Source organism: Liolophura sinensis, chromosome 5 (assembly GCF_032854445.1).
Source record: "Liolophura sinensis isolate JHLJ2023 chromosome 5, CUHK_Ljap_v2, whole genome shotgun sequence".
Taxonomy (NCBI): Eukaryota; Metazoa; Mollusca; class Polyplacophora; order Chitonida; family Chitonidae; genus Liolophura; species Liolophura sinensis.
The window spans coordinates 8,509,415-8,531,584 of record NC_088299.1 but is presented as its reverse complement, the minus strand read 5'-3'; the positions used below and the strand labels follow the sequence as shown (position 1 = coordinate 8,531,584).

Here is a 22,170-nt window from a genome sequence, read left to right as displayed (position 1 = left end):
CATAAGACGACGTCATTTACGGGAAAAGTTACGAAAAATTAATTTACGAAGTTTCGTGAAAGTGGCCCCAGCTCATGCTATAAATATTCACGAGTGCTGCGTGAAACACCAATGAAATAAATCAAAAATGAAAAGTATTTTCATAATATGTGACGTATCGAATGCGACTGTATAAATATGAATGAAAATAAAGGAATACAGTTCCGTTGTTCGCGACGCATGGCAAGCGTCAACACAACCGAACTATTTGGTTACATGTATTGCTGGGCATACTGGAAAACTTTTTACAACGCGACTCAGTTCAACTCAAAATTAGTTCGAAGTTCTTGCAAGTAGTTTATTCCCGAACGACTTCGGATTGTACCGGCAAACATGCAACGACTGGAATACAGCTCCAGTTGCGTTGACCGGACGCAACAGTCGGACTGAGTCTGAAGCTCCCCTGTATGTTGCGCTTTAGCAAACACGAGTGCTTTAGACCCGAGGCAACAGTCGAACTGAGTCTGAAGCTCCTATGTATGCCGCGCTTTAGCAAACACGAGCGCTTTAGACCCGATACAACAGTTGAACTGAGCCTGAAGCCCCCTGTATGTCGCGCTTTAGCAAACACGAGCGCTTTAGACCCAAGGCAACAATTGAACTGAGTCTGAAGCTCCTATGTATGCCGCGCTTTAGCAAACACGAGTGCTTTAGAACCCGAGACAACAGTTGAACTGAGCCTAAAGCCCCCCTGTATGCCGCGCTTTAGCAAACACGAGCGCTTTAGACCCGAGACAACAGTTGAACTGAGCCTGAAGCCCCCCTGTATGTTGCGCTTTAGCAAACACGAGCGCTTTAGACCCAAGGCAACAATTGAACTGAGTCGAAGCTCCCATGTATGCCGCGCTTTAGCAAACACGAGTGCTTTAGACCCCAGGCAACAGTTGAAAGTCTGAAGCTCCCATGTACATCGCGCTTTAGCAAACACGAGTGCTTTAGACCCCAGGCAACAGTCGAACTGATTCTGAAGCTCCCATGTATGCCGCGCTTTAGCAAACACGAGCGCTTTAGACCCGAGACAACAGTTGAACTGAGCCTGAAGCCCCCCTGTATGTCGCGCTTTAGCAAACACGAGCGCTTTAGACCCAAGGCAACAATTGAACTGAGTCTGAAGCTCCCATGTATGCCGCGCTTTAGCAAAGATGAGTGCTTTAGACCCGAGGCAACAGTCGGACTGAGTCTGAAGCTCCCATGTATGCCGCGCTTTAGCAAACACGAGCGCTTTAGACCCGAGGCAACAGTCGGACTGTCTCAAGCTCCCATGTATGTCGCGCTTTAGCAAACACGAGCGCTTTAGACCCGAGGCAACAGTCGAACCGAGTCTCAAGCTCCCATGTATGTCGCCCTTTAGCAATCACGAGCGCTTAGATCCGAGGCAACAGTCGGACTGAGTCTGAAGCTCCCATGTACATCGCGCTTTAGCAAACACGAGTGCTTTAGACCCGAGGCAACAGTTGAACTGAGTCTGAAGCTCCCATGTATGCCGCGCTTTAGCAAACACGAGCGCTTTAGACCCAAGGCAACAATTGAACTGAGTCTAAAGCTCCCATGTATGCCGCGCTTTAGCAAACACGAGTGCTTTAGACCCCAGGCAACAGTCGAACTGAGTCTGAAGCTCCCATGTATGTCGCGCTTTAGCAAACACGAGTGCTTTAGACCCGAGGCAACAGTCGGACTGAGTCTGAAGCTCCCATGTATGCCGCGCTTTAGCAAACACGAGCGCTTTAGACCCGAGACAACAGTCGGACTGTCTCAAGCTCCCATGTATGTCGCGCTTTAGCAAACACGAGTGCTTTAGACCCCAGGCAACAGTCGAACTGAGTCTCAAACTCCCATGTATGTCGCCCTTTAGCAATCACGAGCGCTTAGACCCCAGGCAACAGTCGGACTGAGTCTGAAGCTCCCATGTACATCGCGCTTTAGCAAACACGAGTGCTTTACACCCAAGGCAACAGTCGGACTGAGTCTGAAGCTCCCATGTATGCCGCGCTTTAGCAAACACGAGCGCTTTAGACCCGAGGCAACAGTCGAACCGAGTCTCAAGCTCCCATGTATGTCGCCATTTAGCAATCACGAGCGCTTTAGACCCGAGGCAACAGTCGGACTGAGTCTGAAGCTCCCATGTACATCGCGCTTTAGCAAACACGAGTGCTTTACACCCAAGGCAACAGTCGGACTGAGTCTGAAGCTCCCATGTATGCCGCGCTTTAGCCAACACGAGCGCTTTAGACCCGAGGCAACAGTCGGACTGTCTCAAGCTCCCATGTATGTTGCGCTTTAGCAAACACGAGCGCTTTAGACCCGAGTCAACAGTCGAACCGAGTCTCAAACTCCCATGTATGTCGCCCTTTAGCAATCACGAGCGCTTAGACCCCAGGCAACAGTCGGACTGAGTCTGAAGCTCCCATGTATGCCGCGCTTTAGCAAACACGAGTGCTTTAGACCCCAGGCAACAGTCGAACTGAGTTTGAAGCTCCCATGTATGCCGCGCTTTAGCAAACACGAGTGCTTTAGACCCGAGGCAACAGTCGAACCGAGTCTGAAGCTCCCATGTATGCCGCGCTTTAGCAATCACGAGTGCTTTAGACCCCAGGCAACAGTCGAACCGAGTCTGAAGCTCCCATGTATGCCGCGCTTTAGCAAACACAAGTGCTTTAGACCCCAGGCAACAGTCGAACTGAGTCTGAAGCTCCCATGTATGCCGCGCTTTAGCAATCACGAGTGCTTTAGACCCGAGGCAACGGTCGAACTGAGCCTGAAGCTCCCATGTATGCCGCGCTTTAGCAAACACGAGTGCTTTAGACCCCAGGCAACAGTCGAACTGAGTCTGAAGCTCCCATGTATGCCGCGCTTTAGCAAACACGAGTGCTTTAGACCCGAGGCAACAGTCGAACTGAGTCTGAAGCTCCCATGAATGCCTCGCTTTAGCAATCACGAGTGCTTTGGACCCCAGGCAACAGTCGAACTGAGTCTGAAGCTCCCATGTATGCCGCGCTTTAGCAAACACGAGTGCTTTAGACCCCAGGCAACAGTCGAACTGAGTCTGAAGCTCCCATGTACATCGCGCTTTAGCAAACACGAGTGCTTTACACCCAAGGCAACAGTCGGACTGAGTCTGAAGCTCCCATGTATGCCGCGCTTTAGCCAACACGAGCGCTTTAGACCCGAGGCAACAGTCGGACTGTCTCAAGCTCCCATGTATGTTGCGCTTTAGCAAACACGAGCGCTTTAGACCCGAGTCAACAGTCGAACCGAGTCTCAAACTCCCATGTATGTCGCCCTTTAGCAATCACGAGCGCTTAGACCCCAGGCAACAGTCGGACTGAGTCTGAAGCTCCCATGTATGCCGCGCTTTAGCAAACACGAGTGCTTTAGACCCCAGGCAACAGTCGAACTGAGTTTGAAGCTCCCATGTATGCCGCGCTTTAGCAAACACGAGTGCTTTAGACCCGAGGCAACAGTCGAACCGAGTCTGAAGCTCCCATGTATGCCGCGCTTTAGCAATCACGAGTGCTTTAGACCCCAGGCAACAGTCGAACCGAGTCTGAAGCTCCCATGTATGCCGCGCTTTAGCAAACACAAGTGCTTTAGACCCCAGGCAACAGTCGAACTGAGTCTGAAGCTCCCATGTATGCCGCGCTTTAGCAATCACGAGTGCTTTAGACCCGAGGCAACGGTCGAACTGAGCCTGAAGCTCCCATGTATGCCGCGCTTTAGCAAACACGAGTGCTTTAGACCCCAGGCAACAGTCGAACTGAGTCTGAAGCTCCCATGTATGCCGCGCTTTAGCAAACACGAGTGCTTTAGACCCGAGGCAACAGTCGAACTGAGTCTGAAGCTCCCATGAATGCCTCGCTTTAGCAATCACGAGTGCTTTGGACCCCAGGCAACAGTCGAACTGAGTCTGAAGCTCCCATGTATGCCGCGCTTTAGCAAACACGAGTGCTTTAGACCCCAGGCAACAGTCGAACTGAGCCTGAAGCTCCCATGTATGCCGCGCTTTAGCAAACACGAGTGCTTTAGACCCCAGGCAACAGTCGAACTGAGTCTGAAGCTCCCATGTATGCCGCGCTTTAGCAAACACGAGTGCTTTAGACCCGAGGCAACAGTCGAACTGAGTCTGAAGCTCCCATGTATGCCGCGCTTTAGCAAACACGAGCGCTTTAGACCCGAGGCAACAGTCGGACTGTCTCAAGCTCCCATGTATGTCGCCCTTTAGCAAACACGAGCGCTTTAGACTCGAGGCAACAGTCGAACCGAGTCTCAAGCTCCCATGTATGTCGCGCTTTAGCAATCACGAGCGCTTTAGACCCCAGGCAACAGTCGAACTGAGTTTGAAGCTCCTATGTATGCCGCGCTTTAGCAAACACGAGCGCTTTAGACCCGAGGCAACAGTTGAACTGAATCGAGTTGTGTCTTACGTTCACGTGTATGCCGAGCTTAAGATTGGTAACGATCACAGCCTGCTATATATACCTCAAGTACTGGTATATGTACAAGACTATCCATGAATATATAACATATCATCTCTTTCATCAGATGTCTCAGTGTAAAATTGTTTATCTAATGATTTATTATTTTATCCGTGGGTTATATATACCTTTTTTTGGAGAACTGTCGGCCTATATGTGTCGATGGTATGAAACTGTGGCACCACATGCATATATCTAGGCCCTAGGCTATCGATTCTTGTAATTGTCGTTTCTGCCACAGCATTTCATTGCTGAAGCCTTTCGCCACAGAGAGACCACCTGATACAGGCACAAATAGCTGCCACCTGTTCGCACTGAACCACGACCATTCGACACAACGGTTGTTCAGGGTCTATATCAGGAAATTGTCAGGGGCACTGACAAACTAGTGCGTTTGTATGCCGCCGACCGACACGATTATATTTAGCTTCCATATTCAGCAACTTAATTCCATATATGGAATCAAATCTCACAATTCCACTATATATCGTCAACAAATATCAAATTTTAACTAAAACCTGTTATTCAAGTGTCGTGAGAAAAAACGACTTCATGGTACGTATACGTTTTTCAAAAGACGATCGCAAATTGTGCATGCAGCTGTATATACATGTATGTTGGTCATCGAATTTTCCACGCGTGTGAAATCCATTTAAAATATAATATTCACATTTAAATACATACATTTACTGTTCTCAGCAGATTTGCAAATGCACCACATATTAATGAGAAACAATTTATTTTTGTGTCTGAAAAAGTCAAATCTGTAATACAGCACATTCAATCTAAAGGTGTCCCTATAAAGACAGTCGTAATAATGAAACCAATTATGGAGCGTTACAACTGACGAAATATGATACAGTGCTTAAAGGGTATAGATACAGGGCTACACACGCACAGTCAAGAGCCCTTGGTTTCGCCCTTCCAACAAATTATACTCGAAAAGACGAAATTGCAACGAAAGGACAAAAAAAAGTACGAGACAAAAGTACGAAGGCGTGCTTCCACCTCGTTCTTCCCTACTTTTGCCTTTCGCTTGAAAGTCCCAGTGTGTAAGACAAACAGGATGTCAAAAGGTCGAAAAGGGTGAGATTCCACAACACGGAATCATTACCCTACTAGCAATTATGAATGTAATTCTGTGTGTTTTAGGGTGTACAGTCTTTTTTTTTGCTGCAAGCATATCATTTTTTTTGATGTACAGGTGCATGCATTGTATCAAAATGTTGGAAATTGTCGGTATGGTTTTAATGATAAAAGTTTGAAATTCCGGGCGAGAGGACACAAGGAAACAAGTGGTGATGAGGCTGGGTGTAACGTCCCCTTGATGTTTCTAGGCACGCCTCCTATCTACTGGCATAGAAAGGTCCAGATTTTAAATGTCAACTGTTTTTATGGCTGGTCAAGGTATGCACCAATGCTTATTGCCTTCGGAATATTTGGACTGAGCTATAGCACCAAGCGTTGACATTGCCGCTTATTAGAAATTAATAGGTGTCTTACGCCTTGCCTTACCGCGTACTTTCGTCTTCCACCTCTAAGTCAGAGCAAACAGGAAGGCCAAAGGTCGAAAAGGGACAGATGTTTAGGCCTACATGTCATTTACTTCCACCAAAGTACGAAAGAACGAGCCCACAAAAGGTCGAGATTCCACCAAACCACGCCCTTTCGTACTTTTGCTTTACGCCTTTGAATCGTTGTGGAAAGAAGTCAAATAGTTCAGAATCCATCTGCCATCTCGAGGATAAAATAGCAAAAATCGACAATTTCCCGATTTATATGCTAGTATTGCCTCGCACTTTCACTTCGTCCTTTCGTTGTCTTGTCCTTTCGCATTTTATCTTGTCGAAATATTCAGTAAAAAGGACAAATGCACGAATGGCCGCTACCGGCTTCCATATACTGTTCTTGATTATATTTTTCCGAACTTTCAACTTTAACGATGTCCCCGTATAGCGCAATAACATTGATAACGTTATTTACGCAATAAGATACGAGAAACTCCTGGTTGATACAGGAATACAGTATGAAAGACTTGATCATGGAAGGTGAAACCGGAGCTGAGACGACAGAAGTAATTGGCAAATGGCGACAGGTAACGCCGAAAACCGCAGGGACAGGATGAACAAATAGTACTATTCCCGTAAGAGAAATAATCACAGATACAAAAAGGGCCTTAGGAAACGTGTTTATTACTATTATTATAATTGTTATACTTTCGTATATATAGGGCGAAATTCATCCACTCAAACTCTTTAGGCAGTATATGTTCGGATGTCAACACATTAAAAATAAACATAAAGATATCACAAGCATTTTTGTGGCTTATAAGACTCAAACTCTTTAGGCAGTACATGTTCGGATGTCAACACATTAAAAATAAACACAAAGATATCACAAGCATTTTTGTGGTTTATTGGACTCAAACTCTTTAGGCGTATATGTTGGGATTTCAGCACATTAGAGATAACCACAAAGATATCACAAGCACTTTTGTCCAAAAAAAGAGCCTTATCGTCTTTACATCCTATATATTAGACGTTTTTATTAATATCTTTCCTCGTACAGAATGACCCCACACATCCATGAAAAGGTTCCTTCGAACTTCGAGGATGGCACGACCGACTAGCCTGGAACCCATCCGGTTGTTTATCTAAATCTCTTTTAGTCTTAATATCCGGCTGTTTACAGATCTACATACGTCTCCACAGGTTTATTGCTTAACGCCAGGGAATTCTCAGCCCTTGATCGAGACCCTCGCCGTCGTGCGGATTCCCCAGACAGCTTTATTAACACTATAAACGACATCTGCACTTCCTCCATCTTGTCTCTTCCTGTTATCCTCGGATATTTGACACTGCCGTATGGTACTGGGCTGTGTGTAGATACTGTTGGGAAACTATCCCGTCTGAAGTATTATTTGGACCTATAAATCTGCGCGGTCTATTCTTTTCAGTCCTGCATTTGCGATGGCGTTTTCTGGGCAAGATGGTACTTATATCAATGGTCTGTTCGGCTTTGACCCGAAGCGCCACTGAGCGGGACCCCAAAGGTACCCCTTTGATTAACTTTCACATATTTTAAGCCCGTGTAAATGTTTACACAGAAATGTGTTACTCCAACACAAACATATGTTAAATAAATGTGATGGACACGTGCTTGTGTTACAAAATAATGAAATACAGACAAGATCTTGTGTTAATTCAACCCAAGATAGAGTTGTCCAATTTTGACACAAGACGTTTTGTTGGAAAGAACACAATTCTGTGTTCATACAACATAAGTGCTTGTTGTGTGTATATTTCATACATGGAAATTGTTTCCCATATATAGATTATTTACCGTCTTTGTTGATTAACGTCATATACGAAGTTATATATGATAGACGTCAGGGTGGAGGAAACCATTTGTGCATCTTGGGCAAATACTCGTTAACATTCCCACGTGCAGGTGACACAGAGATACTCTCAAAAAATAATCTGCTAATTTTAACGGAAAGTCTACTGTCTGAGAGATGCTAGAATGTATTCTGTTATTATCACATAACAATGTGTCATATTTAACATAATATTCTTTTAGTGTAACACAAATTTATGGTGTGCCCGATTTAACAGAATACAATCTAGCATCATTCAAACAGACTTTCTGTTAAATTTAACAGATTATTTTGTTAAGAGTAGGTGTCTTCAACGGATGGTTAAACAGCGCAACTGCCACACGAACGGCGTCAACAACAAAATTCCTTGTTAAGGCCTGTTCAATTACACCTGTACCGGATGTGTCTCCTCTGATTGAAAGGCGAGCATCGTTAACCACTATAAACCACGGCCCGCTCTCTAATCTTGTCTAGGGGTTGAAACGTGCAAGGTCTTTATACTGTATATACAATTTTAGACAGATAACGGTATCTCCTGATCTGTGGGTGACAGCGGTTTAATCTCATCACAGGTATCAAGTCAAATCCCCGACATCAGTGGTACTGCGGTTAGTTAAATTAACCTTAGCCTAAGTATAACCATTATCATATGAAAGACTATGTTCAGATTAAAACCAGAGCAGCGACGACAGGGTGATGTAGTTGTAAATGGTCACACGTCATTACTTTAATTGGAGTTTTAGGCCTACATAGCTTTCCACCATACCATTGGGATATATCGTTACGAGATTTTGTGGAGCCCTTCTGTGTGACCACGTAGGCCTATTGTTTGACACAGCCTCAGATAACAGCAGCTGCATGGGAGAACAACGAGCTGACCCTACTTCCAGGGTTACAACCCTGGCAATCTGCGTCAGTACTGCCTTTATCTGTTATTGCTCTTTCATATAGATTTGATAAGCATATACGTTTCATAAAATGTCTGTAGCGTATATACCAAATCTGCGTCACTTATGTAAATACTTGGATGCAGTATGTTTACTGAGCCGAGCTGCTTAAATGGGCTCCTACGGTGTTCTAATGGACAACTGACTTGCATCACGCAAACCGGGAATCAATCAACAGGTGAAAACTTTGGTTAATGACGTGGAGACGAAGAAGCGTAATACCACCCTTACTTAAAAGTACTCAAATGGTTACAAGAGCTTATTTCACAGGGTTCTGTCACTGAAAGTAGAGTGTAATCGCAGCGAGGACTCATCTCAGATCAATATAGCCGCCAAAAAGTGTCTCGACAGGGAAGTGCACAAAATGAACGGTAAGTACAATAGCATGCGTGTTTGAATCTAGACAATTTCTAGACATGTACTTACCTTAATTTAACATATCACCAAGTAATTATATATGCCGTGACTGTTTTGTATTCGTTTTGTTTATTTGTCCTATTGATGTTTGACGAAGCATTCAACATTATTTGCGTCATTGGTCGGACCCAGTGCCGACATGCTTAGGGTGCCGACATGCTTAGGGTGCTGCCTCACTCGTACACCATGCCGAAGATACAATATACGACGCCCCACCCAGTCACAACATACTGACACTGAGCCGCCCAATGGCCTATTCTCTCAAAATGAGCGCCAAGCGAGGCAGTGCCAAGATTACCGATGTTAAAATTTCAGGCATGACTCGATTTGGGATTGATCACCGGGTCTACCGTTTACGGAACAGGCGCTCCAACCACTAAGCCAGGGTAGCCTTTGACTGCTTGGTGGAACCTGGGTTCAGTTTCAAATCAAGATGTGCTTAAGACTTAAACACAGCCATGTAGAAGTACTGCATCACCTCTTAGTCGTGCGTATTCCATCCAGTTTTAGATGCTGTCCAACTCGGCAAAATTTCATGATTTTTTTTCAATATACATTTTACAACAGAGATCAAAAGTTCATGTAACGCTATGTACACGTAGGCCTACATGTGATAACAACAGAAACGAATAGCCCCTTACGAATAGTACACGTAACTACAATATATAAATCTACGACAGTTCAACCAGTTACCCAAATTAAGCTGACGAATATGCAAATTATGGTAAGCATGGGTTTTAAAACAGCAAAAGGAAAAAGTACGAACAGTCACAATGACCTTGTCAATAAATTCCTTGAATGTCCTTCGAATAGGTTCAGAGATACAGGGGTGATAAAAACGGTAATAATTACGTAAATTAAGTAAATTTACATACAAATTATTGCAAGAATAGACACTAAGATGTCAAATGCCCATGTACAAGTCACAGTGATCATCTCAACAAAAGGTCGTTTATTTCCATTGAATATCAATCACAAAAATGTGGACAAACAGACGGACAGACAGGGAGAGGGCAATATTTGTCAGCCCTAAAATGGGCAGTTTTGGTATCTATCTTATACGTATGTATATGTAGTCTGGTTTTGTGACGTATTCTGCGAACCTTGGTTGTGTTAAGACGTGGTTAGTGATACGCATGTACTGCCAAAGGAAATACAACAAACCGTGTTAATTCTCCTTTTATACCGTGCGGACACTTTCTCGCTGCATTAGCTCTTGAAACTTGCAAAGTATTTGACGCGTTTGGTAATGTAAAATATCTACAGATTTGTATTCTATCAGATCCTTATTCATGGCAACACAACACATACATGAAAAGCTCAAATAACCTTGTAAAACAACAAATACATGTATACAGAACATGTATAAACCCGTATTTAAAATTGACCTAATTGTGTGTTTGGAAAATAGCATGGACAAGCGTTCAAATCTCTTTCTATTTCAGATAAATTATCATATAGCACAGTCATTTGTTCATCTTTTAGGGCAACCATTTGCGTTTTTGGAAAATTTCCTCCCATCATAATGCTGGCCACCGTCATATAAGTGAAATATTCTTGAACACGACGTAAAACACAAATCATATAAATAGAACAAATTAATTCGATAGTATTTCATCCGTGCTCTTTCGTAGACTGCATCAAGTCTTTATTTATGTAGCCTGCATAAATGTACTGAATTTGGTGTCGCGTTGCATGCATTATCACTGTACATGTCTAACAACGCCAAACTGCCCAGTGCCAAATAACGCTTCTATTCAAGAAATTGAAATCATTTCAAATGATAATGTATCTCTAAAAAAAATACCCATCTAAACTCGCCAACACGCAAACTATGGCACTCGCGGGCGAACAATAGCGTCATTTCGTATGTAGATTGTGGAAAATTCGCTTGAGGTCTACTGCATGCATGTAACCGCTTACCGATGTATAACCCCAATCGACCACCTTAAGCGAATGGCGATTGGTAAAGGGAAGCTACTCTGCATTTCTGTCCTATCTATCAACAATGGTGAGGATTCGTTATAGAATTACTGGACCCCGATCAGCATTTATTTATTTGATCGGTGTTTTACACAGTACTCACATAATATATACAACGGCAGCCAACGTTATGGTAGGAGAAAAGCGAGCAGAGAGCAAGAGAAACTCACGACCAGGTGTAATAGATAACTTTACATGAATAAAATACATTTTGTAGTATAATTTACTCATGCCCAGATTTCCTGGGCATGAGCACAAGGAGCGGTCGCCTCCATTATACTCAATTATTAAGTACAAGTTTTTCAAATGGCTTCAGTCTTTACTTTCGAGAATCATTTGCGTCTCGCTGAAACATCAAAGGAGAATAATTATGAACTTTAACGCCACGCTGGCAGTATTTAGCCATGCTTTGGCGAGCACGAAATGAGGTGAGACTAGACACCACGATATGATACAGAGGTAAGTAGGCCTACTGGCCATTCCCCGCCATCAAACCATGAAATTGAATTGTGGGCCAATATTTGAAGGAAGTGTCATTTAACTTGGGTGTTCAGTGTGACGTGGTTTTGTCTAACATGACAGGTTCCTGGTCCATGCTTTAACTGTGTCCACATGTATAGGAGCATATTCCTTATAGCGCATGCGCTGAGCTCTACGCTAGCTTTACATCACCGCCACCACGCACAAAATTTATACAGAAGTCTTGGTGCAACGCAGAGGTCACTGGGGTCACGATGACAGGAAGTGACGTCAGAAAACTAAAATAAAATCTGTCTCAGCCTTAGTTTCTAATAATGCTTTGTAAACCTACATTGTTTATCAAACGTTTGCACAACGTGATCCTAACCAACACCCGAATGAATTTAATTCGTAAATACTGGAAAAATAGTTCCGCGAGAGGACACCATTGGTGGGCTTAGTCTTTCACAAGCCTACGTGCATCGCACAAGCTTCAAATTTCACGTTAGTCTAGTGGTAACATCGATGTAAAACCAGCACACAGGGAGTGGCACATGTGCTTTAAGAAGTATGGTTATTGAGACAAATTTCAACATGTTCTTTTAGGTTTCTAAACAGGGAATGATTAACGAGACTATATATATATATATATATATATATATATATATATATATATATATATAATATTTTCACAAAAAATCGATCAGTGCAAATCCAATCTTGATTTTTGCTATTATTTTAGATTAACCCAAGTACTAGTAATGACCTTTCACAAAATATCACCGGAGCCTGGTGTTACGGTTCAAAAAAGAAAATTTACAATGCTGGCTGTGACATTTTCAAGCATTAGAGACATTTTAACACTGCAAACAGTACAGATACGAGTCTGATCTTTACTGAAATGTAATTATTGCTAAATATTAACAATTTGATTCGATTATCGAATATGGAATCAGATATCTTTGCGAAAAATATCCGGTATAGCCTCTTTAATGGCAATAAATGCATTCAACATTTAATGGCAATAAATGCGTTCAACATTTAATGGCAATAAATGCGTTTAACATTTAATGGCAATAAATGTTGAAAGTTTAAGTACATAGCTTCTATATCTTTTTAGCAACAGATTAACACACGGCAATTTCACTAGTCGTATATTTTTTATGTCCATAAAATAAGCGAATGTCGTTACTTCAATTTGGTATTATTAATTTGATTAGAATATTTCTGATTTAAAACAAAACATTTTGATATTTCTAACTAATTAACATTAAAGGATCTTGTATGCCAAGGCTGGAAATCGGCCCCAGTGCAGGGAACCGTGCACCTCAAGAAGCGAAATAGACCACAACCTTGACTTGAGCAGCGGTTGGCACTCTTGTAAGGTCACTTCTGTTTTATAGATTATAAAATTCCACATCCGATTCCAGTTATATGACAAGGTTCACATAGTAAGACTATCACAGTTTTCCAAACTTTTTTTTCCAAAATGATGCCTTTTCTAGTGGAATACACTCTAGCCTCTTTGAATAAGGTACATTACATTTTGTGAACTTCACTCTATTTTCATTTTTTGTAGGCCTGTTGTTAACAGATTTCAGGTAATCTTTGTTCTGCTGTAGACTTCGACTTGTTCTGGAAATGAGTCATGATCATAAGGTCTTGCATTAGTAACCTTCCAAAATTGTACTGAAGTTGTAAATTATATGGCAATGGGGAGTAATTATTTATTTATTTATTTGATTGGTGTTTTACGCCGTACGAGTATTTCACTTATACGACGGCAGCCAGCATTATGGAGGGTGGAAACCGGGCAGAGCCCGGGGGAAACCCACGACCATCTGCAGGTTGCTGGCAGACCTTCCCACGTACGGCCGGAGAGGAAGCCAGCATGAGTTGGACTTGAACTCACAGCGACCGCATTGGTGAGAGGCTCCTGGGTCATTACGTTGCGCTAGCGCGCTAACCAACTGAGCCACGGAGAGTAATCAGGTGTGTGTACATAAATTGTGACATCTTCTGGCAGGGCGAGTCCATATGCCGCTAAAGTAGTGCCACCGCTGAAGTATCATACACCAGACATGATATAAACAGACATTCACATTATACATTATGTACACTTTATCTATCAAGCTTTCGGACAATAACTATAGTCATCGTCAGGGTGAGTAAGTGGCAACTGCAAGGAACACTCATTATGGTGCAGCATATATACATAGTACAGGGTAGCAAGACAGGTCTGATTACAAACAGGTATTGCATGGTGGAAACAAGTATGTACAAGAACAAAGGGTGTTAGAACAGTTTGGACCAGGGCATAAACAATAGTATATTTACACATTGAACAGAAATAATGGGGCAGAGTACATGTTGTTGTTAAGGTCAGGTTTGGTTCTGTTGATGTGTAACGACTCTTTTAGTTTAAGTATGTGATCAGTTCTAGCTGTGTCAGTAATTTCTTAAGTTGCAAGACCCGGGTTGTGATCACTCATTAGACAGTGGTCACCAAAAGCGGAGTTTTTATAAACTGGTGAAGTGATATCATGTTCGTTGATGCGATCTTGCACGCGTCTAATTGTTTTTCCTCTATAGGAGGAACTGCATTGACCACATTTAATTTTGTAGACTACATTTGCACGTAGATCGTCGTCCTCTTTGTCCTTGTAATTGAAACAGGTTGCTATGGAACAGGGTATTTGTAAAACACATTGAATTTTCACACAAGGAACCATTGTAGATAGTTTTAGAAGCTCATGCTTGAACTTTAACGAGGCAGGTCCAATGTAGGGCATGCTGAAAAAAACTTTCTTCTTCTCAGGGCCAACGTCGGGAAGTGCTAGTGGTTTTGGCTGAACACATTTGTTCATAAAATGACTGACGATGCGATTAGTAAATTGGCGAGGATATGCATTTTTCGAAAGAAGATTACGTAAATGAACAACCTCGTCTGAAAACAGCTTGTAAGAATTGCAGATCTTCCAGGCTCGGCTAAGTAAGCTTTCAACAAGGTTGACTTTGTGGGATTCAGGTACAAGGCTGGTCCATTTGGTGTATAAGCCTGTATTAGTAGGTTTGTGGTAGATACTAGTATTAATGGTATTCGCCTGTTTTTTTCAAAAGAACATCTAAGAAGTGCATAGAACCGTCATTTTCTTGTTCGACAGTGAAGTTTATATTGGGGCGTCGTGTATTTAGATATGTCAAAAATTCGGCAACATGGTATTTCGTCTTGAAAACAGCAAATGTGTCGTCTACATATCTCTTGGAATGTGTGACCGAATATTTCAGCATTACGGGTTCAATGTGTCTGATCGTAAAGTGATTCATAAAGATGTCGGCAAGAATGGGCGCAAGGGGAGAACCCATTGCTACGCCATCAAACTGCTCATAGTATTCATTGTTGAATTTAAAGGTTATGTCCTTGGTGCAGAGCTGTAATGCTCGTTTTAGGGTTGCTTTGCTAAGGACAATATCAATAGTTTCATCAATAGGTATATTGGTAAATAGGCTGCAAACATCGAAACTGGTAAGGTAACTATTACATATGTCAGACTGGGAAATGACCCATTTAACGAAATGGAAATTATCCCGAATCATATTATCGTATTTCCTTACATCATACAAAATTGTGGAGAGATATTTGGCCAAGCTCTAGTTGTAACAGTTCGTTGTTGATAGGATGGGTCTCATTGGGATCCCAGTCTTGTGGATCTTGGGGACTCCATACAGTATCGGGGTTCTAGAGTCACTGGGTCTAAAAGATTTGTAGGCATCCTCAGAGATTACGGATTTAGACCGCAACCTGTACAGAATGTTTTAAAGTTTTCTTCCTTTCTGTTTGAAGTTATTCGAGGGCAGTTTGTGGAACTTGGTGCCATCATTTACAATGGCAGACATTTTGGTGACATAATCCGACTTATCTAAGATATCAACACAGTTACCTTTGCCAGGTTTGCAGATCACAGCTGATTTGTCACGTTTCCGATTTTTCAGCAGCTTATGGTCATTTGAAGAGAAAAATTTATCTTTACGTAATCACCATTTGAAGGAGTTCACAAACCTTTCATACATAGAGACCAGTTTCAATTTGATTTTCAGTTTCACATTATTGTCGTCCGTATGTTGGCACAAACCTTGGAATAGGCTCTCAAACTCAGCTTGCATATAAGTTGCATTGAGGTGGCCTGGGAACATTCCGAATTTTAGTCCATTATTGAGTGTCCGTATTTCATTGGCTTTGAGAGTGCGTGAGGATGCATTATAAACACTGCATTCCTGTCCTTGTTCTTTCTGTCAACACCAAGCGCATACAGTTTATGATCATGACGTTTTCGTATCTGTCAACAGGTAGTTTTTAGTCGATTGTCTGTGTTGTATCTAGGATAGGTGATTGTAAACTGGAGCACTAAATGTCTGTATCTCATGTCTGAGGTCTGTTAATAAGGTGTTCTGTAGTTGGAGTTCATCAGTAAGAAGACTTCTTCGGTAAGTTCTGTATTTACTACGCCTCTTGTGGTAGTCCTTAAAGAGGTTGAAATCAGTAAATCTGGGTTGGACACCGTTGATGAGGCATGTCTTGAGGAAATCAATGTCAGCAAGAAGTTTGACCTCCTTGATCAATAGATTCCCCAGCTTCCTTGCAGATTTCTTCATGGGGGCCTCCATATTTTGTAGCAATTTGATTAAATATTCCATGGTGGAGCGGTTTGATAATCTTGCAAATGAGTTAAAAATCAATGTGTTTTACAAACACCCTGTTCCATAGCAACCTTTTTCAATTACAAGGACAAAGAGGATAACGATCTACGTGCAAATGTAGTCTACAAAATTAAATGTGGTCAATGCAGTTCCTCCTATACAGGAAAAACAATTAGACACGTGCAAGATCGCATCAACGAACATGATATCACTTCACCAGTTTATAAAAACTCCGCTTTTGGTGACCACTGTCTAATGAGTGATCACAACCCGGGTCTTGCAACTTAAGAAATTATTGACACAGCTAGAACTGATCACATACTTAAACTAAAAGAGTCGTTACACATCAACAGAACCCAACCTGACTTTAACAACAACATGTACTCTGCCCCATTATTTCTGTTCAATGTGTAAATATACTATTGTCTATGCCCTGGTCCAAACTGTTCTCACACCCTTTGTTCTTGTACATACTTGTTTCCATCATGCAATACCTGTTTGTAATCACTGTTCACTTGCTGACAGACCTCTCTTGCTACCCTGTACTATGTATATATTCTGCACCATAATGAATGTTCCTTGCAGTTGCCACTTACTCACCCTGACGATGACTATAGTTATTGTTAGAAAGCTTAGTAAATAAAGTGTACATAATGTACAAAATTATACTAGTCGCGTTATTCATCGGCAAGATTACCCTATAAGTTGTTAAATGCATGCAGACTGACTCATAGCTTGCCACTGATATTCCTCCTCTTGGAAGACAAGGGACGGATTTCTCTTCCAGATACAGAAATCCCTTTGTGGCGATGCCACTAATTAACAAGCTAATGTACGCACACTCAAAAAATTAATCTATTAATTTTAACAGATGGTTGTCTGAATACGTATGAATAATAGAATATGTGTGTTATATTTAACAGAACAATGTGCTGCAATAACGGAATAAATCCTAGCATCACTCGGACAATAGACTTTCTCTAACAAAATTAACAGATTAGTTTTTTCAGTGTATTCAGAAAGGCAGACATTTGGCCCATTTGTCTGCCTGTCTGTTTAATTGATTTTTAAGGTTAAAAAAATATTGTCCTATATTTTTATATGTCTACGAATTTAAAACGTGTAACATGTTATATCGGGTGGGCATAAAAAAATGGGCCGTACTTTGATGCTTTGCTCTCTTATCCTTTGTTCAAACACTTTCAAACTTTAGACATTCACATGGCATGATTTTTTTAATATACTGACAGTACGGCGTAAAACACAAATCAAATAAATAAATAAATAAATAAATAAATAAATAAATAATATACTGACCAATTTTCAAGGTCATAGCTTGAGTAGTCTGTACACAGGGTTAAAATAAAAACATAGCCTCAAAAACGCACGTTCCATTGACCCACATTGCATCACCTGTCAGGTGTCATGAGTAGAGTGCGCGCTGCACCTGTGTGACAAGTGTCAATCAAGTGTCATCTGGAAAAATTGTCTGGTTCTAGTGTCTAAAAACCCTTCTGCCAGATAGGCACAAGTTTTGCTGAATCACGATGGTTTTCAAGAATCAAGATGAAATGTCCGGAACATGCGTTTATGACTCTATTTTGATATAGGTCCCATGAACAGAAATGTTACAGGACGAAAGTGAAATTTGGTCTGTATACTTAGGACATAATAGCTTTTGAGTGTGTAAATTTTTAGAGGCTGATGTAAGAGGGTTTCGGAGATATTGAGTGTCAAAGTACGGCCCATTTCTTTATGCCCACCCAATATATCAAACTGAAATTGAGTCAATTTGATCCAATTTTGGACGCAATGAAGTCCTGATTTTGGGGATGAAAGCAGTTGTGCCCAAGAATGTATAGGCTTTTCCGAACTGTCAATCAAGGACATGCAGTTAACCAATCATAAGCAGTTTTGTTGCAAATAGTTCAACCCGATGTCCCACACATTGGTTACATTTACAGTTTGATTAATGGTTCAGACTATAATCTATAAAGCAAACAACAAAAAAATCAAGCAACAAAAAGCTGTCAGTTGGATGAAGATTCTAATTGTCATCAGCATTTTAGACACCCCTTCAGTGTCAAGTAGCCTTAAGCTTGACAATTTAGAGATGCTATACTTCAGCATATCAGTCACAGGCATCCGAATGACATTCTTACACTCGTACATAGCTAAACCATAGATCTGTTGAGAGCTTGTTGTTCCATATGCATACAAAACAGTACCTTGCGCATATTACAGGGTACATAGGAATTATAGTCGCGGTTACGTTATGAAACATTGGTGCATGAATGAAGGTTGGCTCGGGACCGACTAAGACGTTCACACTAACGACAAACGGGGGGACTTAAAGGATACACAAAATGCTTTGGTTTTTTTTGTCTTAATGTGCAGTTTAGGACGTGTAATAAGATATTACAGTACAACTTCAGCCTTCGTATTGACGGTAACAACAGCTTCAAGGTACAGTTTTTACAACATTTAGCGCGGCTTTTTCTTACCCACTAATTTTTGTGGCCTAACTCGCCACGACTCGGTTTAGCCCACCATTTTCATCCCTCAAAGCACAAAACGACAACTGTCGGTTGAGATGCACTCTAAAAACCCAATACGACAGGTGTGAGTTTGCACCCCCTGTAGGGGAGTCAAACATGAACGTTTAATATCCACTTGACTACACTGTACTAACAGTATAAATGCGAACAGCCAAACAATACCCATACCCAGCTAAATACAGGTCGGTATATTATAACCAGGCCTTTCGATGTTCATGTAACAGCGGTTAATATGTGAGAAATTTTAAGTCGATGACAACCTTATGTTTATATTACATTTCGGGTCTCCCATCTGTGTGACTTTTACGCCCATGTAGGACAGTGCTCATTAACCTTTGTGGCTTAAAAAGAAATCGAACAGCACCCCGGCCGCGTAATATCTTACTTTACAACATTTATTACCATTTTAATGTTCTACATCGGACACTGGCGAGGTATTGTGATTTGGCATTCTGCGGTAAATTCTGTGGGAATTGTCCTCAATCAGAAATGTAAAAAGTGGATGTCAGTTGCATTACGAAATGGTCCATCATTCAAGACCTCTTGCTTTAAGATTTATTTCATTGATGTTTTATGCCGTACTGAAGAATATTTCACTTATACAACTGCGGCCAGCATTATATGGTAGGAGAAGACCATCAGAGGCTGGGGGAAATCCACAACCATCCCAGACCTGAGAGCACCTGCTAAAACAACGTGTGTGCAACGGTATATGTGACAGCTTTCAATTATCTTTGTCAAATATGATGTATGACCTGTAATTTATTGCCAATTAAGCTCTGCCTAAACCACCTATAGGCCTACAGCGCTGGTGTACATGTACCTCGTCATCTGATACAGATGTGCTAAGTAAATAAGCAATGTAGACTACTAGTAACTTACTCATGTCGGGAGAAGCTAAGTGACTATGAGACATGTGACTCCTACGCCACAACGAAGATGGGGAGCGGGTTCAATTCCGGCCTTGGGCAGGGAATTTGTAAATTTCCTTGCTATCCTTCGTTGTGAAGTCTAATTATGACGATAGCTGATTGTGGCACTCATGTGAGTGCTTGCGCAGTCACTCGTTGATGACAACTTGTCTTTCACCAACTGATATGGCGTGGAAGTCTAACAGAATTAATCCGAATGACATAATCTGTGCTGTTACAGAATTAATCCTGACAACACAACCTGTACTGTTACAGAATTAATCACAACCTGTGCTGTTACAGAATTAATCCTAACAACACAACCTGTACTGTTACAAAATCCTGACAACACAACCTGTACTGTTACAGAATTAACCACAGCCTCTACTGTTACAAAATTAATCCTGACACAACCTGGACTGTTGCAGAATTAATCCAGACAACACAACCTGTATTGTGACGGAATCCCGGCAACACAACCTGTACTGTGACAGAATTAATTCTAATGGCAGAATCTGCAAAGTTGTAGAATTAATCCTGACAACACCTTCACTGTGACAGAATCACGACAACACAACCTGTACTGTTACAGAATTCTGACTACACAACCTATACTGTGACAGAATCCTTACTACACAACCTGTACTGTGACAGAATCCTGACAACACAACCTGTACTGTGACAGAATCCTGACAACACAACCTGTACTGTGACAGAATCCTTACTACACAACCTGTACTGTGACAGAATTCTGACTACACAACCTGTACTGTGACAGAATCCTTACTACACAACCTGTACTGTGACAGAATCCTTACTACACAACTTGTACTGTTACAGAATCCTGACAACACAGCCTGTACTGTGACAGAATTTGATGATACAACCAGTACTGTGACAGAATACTGACAACACAACCTGCACTGTGATGGAATCCTGACAAACAACCCTGTACTGTGACAGAATTCTGACAACACAACCTGTACTATGACAAAATCCTGATGACACAACCTGTACTATGACAAAATCCTGATGACACAACCTGTACTATGACAAAATCCTGATGACACAACCTGTACTATGACAAAATCCTGATGACACAACCTGTACTATGACAAAATCCTGATGACACAACCTGTACTATGACAAAATCCTGATGACACAACCTGTACTATGACAAAATCCTGATGACACAACCTGTACTATGACAAAATCCTGATGACACAACCTGTACTATGACAGAATCCTGACCACACAGCCTGTCCTGTAACAGAATCCTGACTACACAAGTTGTATTGTGATGGAATCCTGACTACACAACTTGTACTGTGACATAACAGGTTGCAATGTGACATAACTGGTTGCACTGTGACATATAGGTTGCACTGTGACATAATAGGTTGCGCTGTGACATACAGATTGCATTGTGACATAACAGGTTGCACTGTGACATAACTGGTTGCACTGTGACATACAGGTTGCACTGTGACATAATAGGTTGCGCTGTGACATACAGATTGCATTGTGACATAACAGGTTGCACTGTGACATAACAGGTTGCACTGTGATATAACAAGTGGCACTATGACATACAGATTGCATTGTGACATAACAGGTTGTACTGTGACATAACAGGTTGCACTGTGACATAAGAGGTTGTACTGTGACATAACAGGTTGTACTGTAACAGAATCCTAACAAAACGTGACAGACTGAAACAGTACTGTCAGAAACCACACAGTTCACTCCATGCATTCAAATTTGGCCAAGGCTTTGGTGAGCTCACACGCTATCACATGATTTACTGATGCCATTAATCTGAAACGCTATATGATCATATTAACACACCTGACAGGGCAGCTCAGACTTGGCGCTTTACCAGAACTACCAATCCCACAATGGCCAATCAGTTTCACAAGCTGCAAGCAAAGATGACATACTGGTAGTAAATAACTGATATGTTCATAGGTTATTATTCAAAGAATATCAGAGAACACCTTCTGTGAGATGTGACAAGGAGCCAAACCCATATGAAGAGATAATCTCCATCACAGCTGTGGCAGCATTTATCATTTGTATAGGGTACGTGCACATAGTACGATGTGACTCTATAATCCAAATGCTGTTTCCCTCACCCACAAACCTGACAGCCACACCAAGCGTGAAATGTTCATTAGTATGACAGTAAGCACTAAATATATGTAATTAAATATATATACTCCTTTCGGACAGGTAGTATATTAAGGTTAATTAATAAGTCACGGCGCTTAGAAAGCAAACAAAAGGCAGGTGGCCATTATCCCAGCCTAT

At 41.7% G+C, this 22,170-nt stretch overlaps 1 long non-coding RNA gene across 1 annotated transcript in view; it reads right to left on the bottom strand.

Moving 5' to 3' along the window:
- LOC135465833 (uncharacterized) overlaps positions 1-22,170 on the bottom strand; it is an 88,084-nt gene that overhangs the window by 7,715 nt on the left and 58,199 nt on the right. The window lies entirely within an intron of this gene.